The sequence below is a fragment of the Babylonia areolata genome, chromosome 1 (genome assembly GCF_041734735.1).
Source record: "Babylonia areolata isolate BAREFJ2019XMU chromosome 1, ASM4173473v1, whole genome shotgun sequence".
Lineage (NCBI taxonomy): Eukaryota > Metazoa > Mollusca > Gastropoda > Neogastropoda > Buccinidae > Babylonia > Babylonia areolata.
The window spans coordinates 13,188,182-13,200,098 of record NC_134876.1 but is presented as its reverse complement, the minus strand read 5'-3'; the positions used below and the strand labels follow the sequence as shown (position 1 = coordinate 13,200,098).

General features: G+C 44.2%; 1 pseudogene; it reads right to left on the bottom strand.

The window, feature by feature from the left end:
* Window positions 1–4,239: 4,239 nt before the first annotated feature.
* LOC143294805 (5S ribosomal RNA) lies at window positions 4,240–4,354 on the bottom strand (annotated as a pseudogene).
* Between the last annotated feature and the right edge of the window lie 7,563 nt (window positions 4,355–11,917).

The window sequence follows — 11,917 nt, the reverse complement described above, 5'->3', positions numbered from 1 at the left end:
TTGTTCGTCTTTCCCTTTCTGACCCAGCTGGCCATGGAACAGAGCCGTGCCATCAGAGTTGAAAACAGTCCCATAACCAAATCGAAAAGGATCAGAATGACAACTGTAATTCGTATCAAAATGGGGAGAAAAACAAATTTAAAGAAAATTACCCAACACTCCGCAACTGTCGAACCACAAAAAACATAATATGAATCCTGAAAAAAAAAGAATAAATAAGAATAGGTGATAGCCAACAAGTACTTTGAACCAAGACGCCATACAAAATATGGGGAAGAAAACAATATAGGAACAGAAAGTGGAGTGATGGCCTAATGGTAACACGTCCGCCTAGGAAGCGACAGAATCTGAGCGCGCTGGTTCGAATCACGGCTCAGCCGCCGATATTTTCTCCCCCTCCACTAGATCTTGAGTGGTGGTCTGGACGCTAGTCATTCGGATGAGACGATAAACCGAGGTCCCGTGTGCAGCATGCACTTAGCGCACGTAAAAGAACCCACGTCAACAAAAGGGTTGTTCCTGGCAAAATTCTGTAGAAAAATCCACTTCGATAGGAAAAACAAATAAAACTGCACGCAGGAAAAAATACAAAAAATGGGTGGCACTGTAGTGTAGCGACGTGCTGTCCCCGGGGAAAGCAGCCCGAATTTCACACAGAGAAATCTGTTGTGATAAAAAGAAAATACAAATACAAATAAAAGTGGCCACCATTATTTTTGTATACATCTATTACAATACATTCCCAGGATATGCTTCTGACTGACTATTCCACAAAAGTTATCACCAGATAATGATGATGATGATGCTGATGCTAATCATAATCATCACAATAATCAAAACAAGAGAGGCAAGGCCTTCAAGACTCACTTGTGATACACTTTACAAAAAATAAAAATTAAAAAAATAAATCCAAGCTTTTCGTGTATTGAGTATAATTTCAAAATGTAATGTTTAAGATGAGAAAGATCAGTTTAAAGCAAATTAAGTCCCCTAGCATTAATTACAGAGTAATTTCCCTTTTTTACTATCTGCACCAAAACGTTTGCAAAATAAATAAAACTTCCATGCTTAGCAAAAGAAGTTCCTGTTTGAACAAAAAATGATAATAATGACTGTTCTTGTTGTTGGGTCAGAATATCATATCAAAGTGCCAAGTTTAGAGAATACAAAAAATATAAATATAACAGTAAATGCAGTTTGCATATAATTAGGCTTTATTTTTTATTTTTTTGTGCGCATCCCAGAGGTGCAATATTGTTTTAAACAAGATGACTGGAAAGAACTGAATTTTTCCTATTTTTATGCCTAATTTGGTGTCAACTGACAAAGTAATTGAAGAGAAAATGTCAATGTTAACGTTTACCATGGACACACACACACACACACACACACACACACACACACACACACACACACACACACACACACACACACACACACACACAGAGACAACCGAACACCGGGTTAAAACATAGACTCACTTTGTTTACACAATAAAGTAATACATACTTTACATCTGTTGCTGACAAGGAAGACAATGTCCTTGTGACTGGTGATACGCTTTCTGTTAGTTACCAAACACATTACTGTCAGTTACCAAACACATTACTGTCAGTTACCAAACACATTACTGTTAGTTACCAAACACATTACTGTTAGTTGCTAAACACATTACTGTTAGTTACCAAACACATTACTGTTAGTTACCAAACACATTACTGTTAGCTACCAAACACATTACTGTTAGCTACCAAACACATTACTGTTCGTTACCATTACTGTTAGCTACCAAACACATAACTGTTAGTTCCCAAACACATTACTGTTAGTTCCCAAACACATTACTGTTAGTTACCAAACACATTACTGTTAGTTCCCAAACACATTACTGTTAGTTACCAAACACATTACTGTTAGTTCCAACACAACTGTTAGTTCCCAAACACATTACTGTTAGTTCCCAAATACATTACTGTTAGTTACCAAACACAGACTGCGTGAACTAAATTGCTGTTGTAACAAATTGTAATTTGAGAAGTATCTGTTCCCACTTTTTTTCTTTCTTTTTTTTTTCTTCTTTTTTTTTTACATTTCATTTCGAATGAACAGTAGTGTGAATGCAGTCAGTGAAACTATGTCACTGTAAAGCTAGGGTCTCCAAATATTGACGAAGACATTTAAAAAAAAAAAAATAAAATAAAATAAAGACTGGAGAAATACTTTAAGCCGACCTGAAAGCGTCATCATTTCGTGGCGACATTCAGTCGTGCGCGTTTCCTCCGCCGTGGTTTGTTTTATGGGAATGTTGGAATTATCAATTGCCGACGTTACATCGTATTTTCTGCAGCCCGGTTGTTGACCAAAGCAAGCACGCACAAATCAAGCACACACGCACGCACGCGTGTACGCACGCACGCGTGTGCGCACGCACGCACATACACACACACGCGCGCGCCTAAACAATATCGCACTATATCTTTGAAGGAAACGAAAATTAAAAAAAAAAAAAAAAAAAATTGAAGATGACAGATAGTTCCAGACAAGACAGGAAAACAGCTGTCTGCAGAACGAAAAGACCTGGTTGAAGCAGGCCAGACCAGTGAGGGGGAGAGAGAGAGAGGGGGGAGGGGGGTGGCAGAGAGAGAGAGAGAATAAGGGGTGAGTTACAGAGAGGGGGGGACAGAGAGAGAGGGAGAGAGAGAGAGGGAGGGGGAGGGGGGGAGTGGGAGGGGAAGACAGAGAGGGGGGACAGAGTTTCAGTTTCAGTTTCAGTAGCTCAAGGAGGCGTCACTGCGTTCGGACAAATCCATATACGCTACACCACATCTGCCAAGCAGATGCCTGACCAGCAGCGTAACCCAACGCGCTTAGTCAGGCCTTGAGACAAAAACAAAAACAAACAAAAAATGGTGAATAAATAATAGATAAGCGTACATAAATAAATAAATAAATAATAATTATAATATAAAAAGGTGGTAATAATAATAATAATAATAATTAATAAATAAATAAGACAACAATGATGATAAATAAGCAAATAAAGGTAAAACATGAAGACACAAATTCACACATACACCCACACATGCATAACAGATATGTACCAAACTTGCAATTTCACAGATATGAAAGCACAGTCAAATACATATAAACATACATGAGCCCCAACACACACACACACACACACACACACACACACATGACCTTGCACCTCCTCTACCCCCTCCTCCACACACTCATTTCTAGGCTACGTATCGCAGCTTCCACGGCACACACACACACACACACACACACACACACACACACACACACACACACACACACACACACACACAGATGAACACTTACTTGTACAAGCACACACACATACGCCCATATCCCCCACCCCCAACCCCACACACATATATACAAAGATATATATAATTATACACACCCGCACGTTCCAGTAACACAGACCCACACATACACACAAACACACACATACACACACGCACAGAGGCTGCCACTGATTGGCCGCAAGATGGATGGGAAAAGATCTCTGATGCCAAGAACGTGGCGTCTAGTGTATTGCTTAGTCTATTGTATTTGGAAAAGCCCACAGAGACTCTGTTCCGTTTTGAAGAAATTTGCGCAATGTTGGTTTGGAAATGATGCCGATATTTGTTTGATTTGCAAAGCATCGTGCTCTACCTTTCATGTTAGACTTACGGTCGCTCCCTCTCTCTGCTTTTATTTCTTTGAGGCGATCGATTATGTGATGGCCTTGTACCTGTTCTTTTTTATATTCTTTGACTTTTCTGAGGATTTCCCATTTTCCTAGATGTAGGCCGCTCGGTTGGTGTTGCGTTACCAGCAAGTCTGTCAGCTCGCTCATTTCCCTTAACACCTGCATGTCCCGGGCAGTATGACCATGTGAGTTTTTTAATCTGAAAGTTGCGCATTGCCTTATGCCACTCTGGGCTTCCCATTCCGTTTTCAATTTTCTGTATGAGGTTCATTGAGTCGGTTAGAATCATGGCATGTTGGTTTCCGGGTGTATGGATGGACGATAGCCACTGGAGGGCATGTGTCACAGCTTCAGCTTCCATCGTCAGGCTGGAGGTTGTGACTTTGTAGGCAGCATTCTCTTCCCGAATTGTTTTTCCATTTTGTTTCGCAGTGAATCCCCAACCGGATTGGTCTTTGGTGACTGAGCCATCTGTGTATATGATGATGTCCTCTTCTTTACTGTTTTAAAAGGAATGCCAACAGCACCCGATGTTCCCAGGCGCGGTCACCCATCCAAGTACTAACCGACGTTGCTTAACTTCGGTGATCGGACGAGAACCGGTGTTTTCAACGTGGTATGGCCGTTGGCTGTGGTGAGAGAGAGGGGGAAGGGGGGAGAGAGAGGAAAGAGAGAGGAGGAGGGGAGAGAGAGGGGGAGGGAGAGAGAGAGAGGAGAGAGAGAAGGGGAGGGGAGAGAGAGAGGGGAGGGGGAAGAGAGAGAGGGGGAGACAGAGAGAGAGAGGGAGAGAGGGGAGAGAGAAGGGGAAGGGGGAGAAAAAGAGGGGGAGGGGCAGAGAGAGGGGGAGGGGGAGGGAAAGAGAGACGGGGGGGGAGGGGGAGAGGGAGGGGGAGAGATAGGAGAGAGGGGAGTTGAAGAGAGAGAGTTGCTATCTCCCAAACACTTCCGAAGCAAGTGCCACACGAACACATAAACACGTGGAACAGCCGGTTTTATTCTTTCACATCCAGCAGCGGATGTTGACCTGAACAAATCAGGTGTTTCTCCTTTTTTTCTGTTTTCTTTTCTTTTTTCTTTCTTTTTTTTTCTCTTGAATGACTATCTTGTTCCTGTTTTGCTGCTTCTGCTGTCACAGAAACTGTCAGTGATTGTGATGTTGGTAATGGTTATGATGATGTTAATGGTTATGATGATTGTAATGGTTATGATGATGGTAATGGTTATGATGATGGTAATGGTTATGATGATGGTAATGGTTATGATGATGGTAATGGTTATGATGATGGTGGGGAAGATGAGCGGAGTAAACTCAAACAGAAGACGAACATCAGCGGAGATAGGAAGAGGATACACTGTGGACGAGAAAGAGGCAGAGGAGGAGAGAGAGAGAAAAAAAAAGGAAATGCATCTTTCTGATGACGACGATAGTGATGGTGGGGATGAGAATGGCGAAGATGACGGTGATGGTGTTGATAAAGTGAAGAACAGGAATAGGAAATGCAGAAAATAAGTAAATAGAACAAAAGAGGCATTAGTGATAGATAGACAGATAGATAGATAAGAAAAAACTTTCTGTGACTGAATAAGAGAGAAAAAAAAATCTGTGGTTGAATAAGAAAAAACTTTCTGTGGTTGAATAAAATAGCACATCGCCCTGGGCGGATCAGAGTTGTGATGCTGCCCACTTGCCTTGATTTGTTTGAAGAAGTGAAACAGTTTTTTTTTCAGAAGATGCATGTGGAAAGCTTCCCACTTCGTTTCTCAGTACACCCAAACCTCTTGATCGTTCGAGAGTTGAAGCTTTAACCATCGTTTTAGCTAGACATGGATTGAATCAACGTGACTGAATTCTTCAAACTATGTTAGTTAGTATGTAACCGGTCCTTTGCAAGCATCAGATATGTTTCATTTGCTCGTTTAACGTAATCTAAAACCAGTCATTCTGAGTGGCTGTCTCCCACAAATGAAAGCTGATGAAAACCCAGACATGATGGTCTAGTATTGTCCAGCTGTAGTAAAATCAATGACACACACACACACATACATTTTTTTTTTTAGTTTAAGATTTTTTGTTTGTTTCTTTTGTTGTTGTTGTTTGTTTTGTTTTTTAATGTAGCCAAGCGCTTAGCTTCAGATACTGCTTCAGATAGGGTACACAGCTACATAAAGCTGGTGAAAGTTAGAGGGAAACTACTCTTTGATCAAGTGGACGACAAACGTGAGGAGCTCCCAGTCTTCAGCATTCTGCAGTGTCTTTGGGAATGACCTCCTTTGTCCACCTTCTTCGTTAACTCTCTCCATTCGCACGGCGAAAGAATCGAGGTTAACAGCGTTTCACCCCAATTACCATCATCAAAATATTGCAAGGGGAAGGCTTTTATACTGAAGAGGTGAATGTTGACAAAGAATACCACAATTCTGACGACGGAAGCTAAAGGTTGGGTCATTCAGACACCCACTGGACATCCGAGGGGTCTGTGTAGAGGAGAAGAGAGGACTGGCCGTACTGAGTGAGTTGATGTAGCCAAGCGCTTAATTTCAGATACTGCTTCAGATAGGGTACACAGCTACATAAAGCTGGTGTAAGTTAGAGGAAAACTACTCTTTGATCAAGTGGACGACAAACGTGAGGAGCTCCCAGTCTTCAGCATTCTGCAGTGTCTTTGGGATGACCTCCTTTATCCACCTTCTTCGTTAACTCTCTCCATTCGCACGGCGAAAGAATCGAGGTTAACAGCGTTTCACCCCAATTACCATCATAAAAATATTGCAAGGGGAAGGCTTTTATACTGAAGAGGTGAATGTTGACAAAGAATACCACAATTCTGACGACGGAAGCTAAAGGTTGGGTCATTCAGACACCCACTGGACATCCGAGGGGTCTGTGTAGAGGAGAAGAGAGGACTGGCCGTACTGAGTGAGTTGATGTAGCCAAGCGCTTAGCTTCAGATACTGCTTCAGATAGGGTACACAGCTACATAAAGCTGGTGAAAGTTAGAGGGAAACTACTCTTTGATCAAGTGGACGACAAACGTGAGGAGCTCCCAGTCTTCAGCATTCTGCAGTGTCTTTGGGAATGACCTCCTTTGTCCACCTTCTTCGTTAACTTGTGCCGTTCGGATATATGTTTCGTCGGTTGTTTTGTTTGTTTGTTGTTTTCGTAGATTAACTGCGTTACATTTTTAAAGTGTTTTATTTCGGGTTTGCTTGGGGTTACACGTGCTGAAAAAAAAAATAATGGAAACAGAACACTGGCGTATTCATTTAGACAGCGGGAGAAAAGGATGGGATTGGAGGGAACGTTAACTAGATTTCATAACTGCTTGTAATCATCCAAATCATTTTAGGCGAGCATTATCTAATATTTGAAACATTATTATCATTCTTCTTCTTTTTCTTCTTCTTCTTCTTCTTCTTCTTATTATTATTATTATTATTATGAGCATTTACGCCAAATCTTGAAAATAAGCCCTAGGCGTTTACAAATAGAATAAATATGTAAATATCAAAAAGGAAAAATTGAACACAAGATACCCAACATCATTGAAAACTATTCATCCCTCCCTAGCCCCCCACCCCCACCGCCGCCCCCCTTCCCCCCTTCCCCCCTTCCCCCCTCCCACACACACACATACACAGTACACACAAGCACACGCGCACGCACACACACACAAGTCATAGCACACAATTGTAAATTGTACACAATCAAAAATACTACCAACAAATTCTGAAACTATCAAAACTCACTCACTCACAAATAGTCATTTTAGTTCACACTGAAAAGGGATGAGTTGTTGAGAATTAATCAGGAGGGGAAAAGGTGGGTCTTCAGACTGGATTTGAAAGATTGCAGCGAAGATGAGTGACGGAGAGGCTGAGGAAGTTGAGTCCAAAGAAAGGGGTCTTGGTATGAAAAACTGCGTTGGCCATACGTTTTGGTTCGAGCAGGGGGGGGGGGGGGGGGGGGGGGGGGGGGGGGGGAGGTCCTAAGCATACGGGTGTCAGAAGAAGAGCGGAGTTGGCGTGAGGGTATGTAAGGATGAATGAGATGAGAAAGACACTGTGGACCAGAAGCCTCAATGGACTTGAAACAAAGAGAGACTGGAGACGATTGGAGATATGAGGAGGAAGCGAAGCGGAAGAGCCTGACCTGTCCTACAGCATGTTGGCGAGTGTCCATATCGGACGGACAGATGACGGCAGGGTGTGTGCACACCCCGGGTCTGTGAAGCTGTTTCTGGGTGGTCGTCACGCGGGATGGGCAGGCCACACACGCGCGAACAGTGGGGGGCGGGAGGAGGGAGGGTGTGTGTGTGTGGGGGGGGGGGGGGGGGGTGGAGGGGTACACTCGGACATTCCAGTGGACCTGCAGTGCTAGGTATGGACAAAACATAAACGTGCACAGAGTGGTTTATTGAGACGAAGCGTGTAGGAAATTCAGAATGACAGCGCCTTTGACATTCTCTCTCTTTCCCCCTCCTTTGAATGTGTATGTGTGTGCGTCTCTCTCTCTCCCTCCCTCCCTCTCTCTCTCTCTCTGTCTCTCTCTCTCTCTCCTCTCTTTCTCTCCCGCTGTCTCTCCCTCTCTATCTCTCCCTGTCTCTCCGTCCCTCCCTACCTCTCTCTCTTTCACTCACTCTCTCACACACAAATGCGCACACACACGCGTGCGCGCGCGCGCACACACACACACACACACACACACACACACACAACCACAACCCAGACTGCCCCCTCGATCCTACACAAACATCCACGCGTACAGTGGAGAGAAAGAGGGAGGTACAGTTAGACGGACATATAAACACTCTCGTTCACTCACTCAAATAGACACACGCACACGCACGCACACACACACACACACGCACACACACACACACACACACACACACACACACACACACACACACACACACACACACACACACCTACCTACGTACCTACCTGCCTGCCTGCCTACATACATACATACACACATACATACATACATGCGTACGTACGTACAACAAAAGCAGTAAGCAAATACGAATGCTTTACTTATGACTTTGGCCCCATACCGAACAAAGAAAGGAGTGGAAGGGAGAGAGGGGGACAGCGAGAGAGAGAGAGAGAGAGAGAGAGAAAGAGAGAGAGGGGAGGGAGAGAGAAAGAAAGAAAGAGAGGGGGAGGTGGAGAGAGAAAGAAAGAGAGAGGGGGAGGGAGGGAGAAAGAAAGAAAGAGAAAGGGGCAGAGAGGGAGAGAGAAAGAAAGAGAGAGGGGGGAGGGAGGGAGAAAGAAAGAGAGAGAAAGGGGCAGAGAGGGAGAGAGAAAGAAAGAGAGATAGAGGGGAGAGGGAGAAAGAAAGAGAGAGAAAGGGGCAGAGAGGGATAGAGAAAGAGAGAGGGGGGAGGGAGAGAGAAAGAGAGAGAAAGGGGGAGAGAGGGAGAGAGAAAGAAAGAGAGAGGGGGGGAGGGAGGGAGAAAGAGAGAGAAAGGGGCAGAGAGGGAGAGAGAAAGAAAGAGAGAGAGGAGGGAGGGAGAGAGAGAGGGGGGAGGGAGAGAGAAAGAGAGAGAAAGGGGCAGAGAGGGAGAGAGAAAGAAAGAGAGAGAGGAGGGAGGGAGAGAGAGAGGGGGAGGGAGGGAGAGAGAGGGGGGGGAGGGAGAGAGAAAGAGAGAGAAAGGGGGAGGGAGGGATAGATAGAGAGAAAGAAAGAGAAAGGGGGAGGGAGGGAGAGAGAAAGAAGGAGAGAGAGAGAGAGAGAGTCACTGACTGACATGCAGACAAGCAAGGAGAAGACAGATCCAGCCGAAACAGATACAGACAGAGATAGAGCAGACATTCAGGAAGCGTCGGACATTTTTCTTCTTTTTTTGTTTTCCAAAAAAAGCAACAACAGTAACAGCAAAATGAATGAAAAACAAACAACAACAACAACAACATCGACAACAACAACAAAAAAAAGGAAACTCCTCCGAGATAAACCCATCTCCATCTTGTGATAGCGAAACTCGACACAAGGCTGCCACTCACGCATAAAACGTGCCTCCACGCATCTTCAGAAACCAAAAAACGCTAATGTGGGTGCCAGCTCTGGTAAACAAGAAAACGAGAGAGAGAGAGACAGAGAGAGAGATAGAGAGAGAGAGAGACTGAGAGAGACGGTGGACAGGAATGGGTGGTGGGAGTGGAGAAGAGTTTGGGAAGAGGAGAATTGTAAATAGCAAAGGAAAAGAAGAAGAAGAAGAAACAGGTCAAAAAGAAGAGGAAAGTGAACTCAAATATACAGTCATATTATATAGATGGTGATGTTCCTGTGCCATTCATCCGAATGCTTCTCCAAAACAATCATTGTCCTGTGGCTTTGGGCATCCAGTGGCTTCTGTGTGTGTGTGTGTGTGTGTGTGTGTGTGTTAATGATCATTGCACACATAAAATAAACGTAAAACACGTGATCAGTTCATGTTCTGAACTCACTCACGTTCTCTCTCTCTGTCTGTCTCTCTCTGTCTCTGTCTCTCTCTCTCTCTCTCTCTCTCTCTCTCTCTCTCTCTCAAGGATATATTTAGAAAGTTAACAACAGAAAATTACGAGGTGGTAATCTCGTCAGCAAAATTTATATCAGAAGCTATGAAGATTAGGCAAAAAGCACAACAAGCTTAAGTATGTGGTCAGGTTTGTTAACTCATTCAGTACGGCCAGTCCTCTCTTCTCCTCTACACACACCCCTCGGATGTCCAGTGGGTGTCTGAATGACCCAACCTTTAGCTTCCGTCGTCAGAATTGTGGTATTCTTTGTCAACATTCACGTCTTCAGTATAAGAGCCTTCCGCTTGCAATATTTTGATGATGGTAATTGGGGTGAAACGCTGTCAACGTCGTCTCTTTCGCCGTTCGTATGGAAAGAGTTAACAATTTTCTCCTGTGGCCAGTGGTAAAATATGCTGCATAGTGCATTGACAGATGAATGAACGGAGTTATTATGTGTTTGGTAGCCTGTTGGTTACTATCATTTTTTTTCTTCAAAGAAGGAACTATGTTTTGTTTCATTATTTGCTTTCTCCATTTCATTCGTTTACCGTGTAATGGGTTTGTTATAAATCAGAAACATAACGCTTTGCGTGAACCGGTGTAGGGGAATGTCACAACTTGTGACGACAGTTAGGGCGTGTGGCCCGTCTTCGTTTTTCTCCCCCCTCTTCTTTCACTTTCCCTCCTTCTCCCATCCTTCAGTTCGGGCAGAAGTCTTGATTTGCGCACGAACCACGTGCATGCATATTACTCGCTCACCTGAGCGAATATGAAATATTGTTGGGCAGCAACAATATTCGGGGCTTTTGCAGCCCGACTGCCGTAGTGTACGGGTCGTTCCTGTTGTTGGTGGGGTAGCTACCCCGACATCTAGGCACCATACGAAGTGAGGACCGGCTGTCCTCCATGGGAGCCACTTCGGTGTTTCTTCGTCTGTCTTCGTCGTCGTCGTGTCTTTGTGGTGGTCGTTAGTGTACGCCACCTGTGGCAGGTAAGAAGCCACTTGTCTATTTAGCTTGGTTGTACTTCTGTCAGGGATGTAGGTGTGTAAAGATGTTCGACAAGAAAGCTGTACGTTAGGTTTTGACACAATCTATTTCGTTAATTACTCGTGTGCTACCACCGAGTGAATATGTACTTTTTCTTGTGTCGGCTAATATTTTTGCCAATTTTATTGTTATTGAGTTTTAAAATGATACGATTTTACCTTAGTTCACTGTTGGGTAAAATTGGGCGTTGGCTCTGTATGATAGGTGTAGAGAGTGCGAGTGCCGTATATTACTCCTATAATTCGTCTTGTCAATGGAATTATATTCCAGGTTTTCATTTTGAATGTGCTGTACATTTGTTTTTTGTTAATTATATCGTTAGAATTAGTATTGCTCAGTACGGGGGGAACATTCCGTAATGTTCCAGCTCTCGCTGTGTGCTGTGTGTCCCGGGCCTTTCGTCTGGTGACCCAGGTCTTCGCCCCTTCCTGCCCTGTGACTGGTGTCCTGGGTGTTCGTCCCCTTTCTGCCCTGTGACTGGTGTCCTGGGTGTTCGTCCCCTCCTGCCCTGTGACTGCTGTCCTGGGTCTTCGCCCCTTCCTGCCCTGTGACTGGTGTCCTGTGTTCCGGGCCTTTTGACTTGCAGCCTGGTCCATTGCTTGGCATTGTATGCCGAGTCCTGGCACCTAGGCCTTTT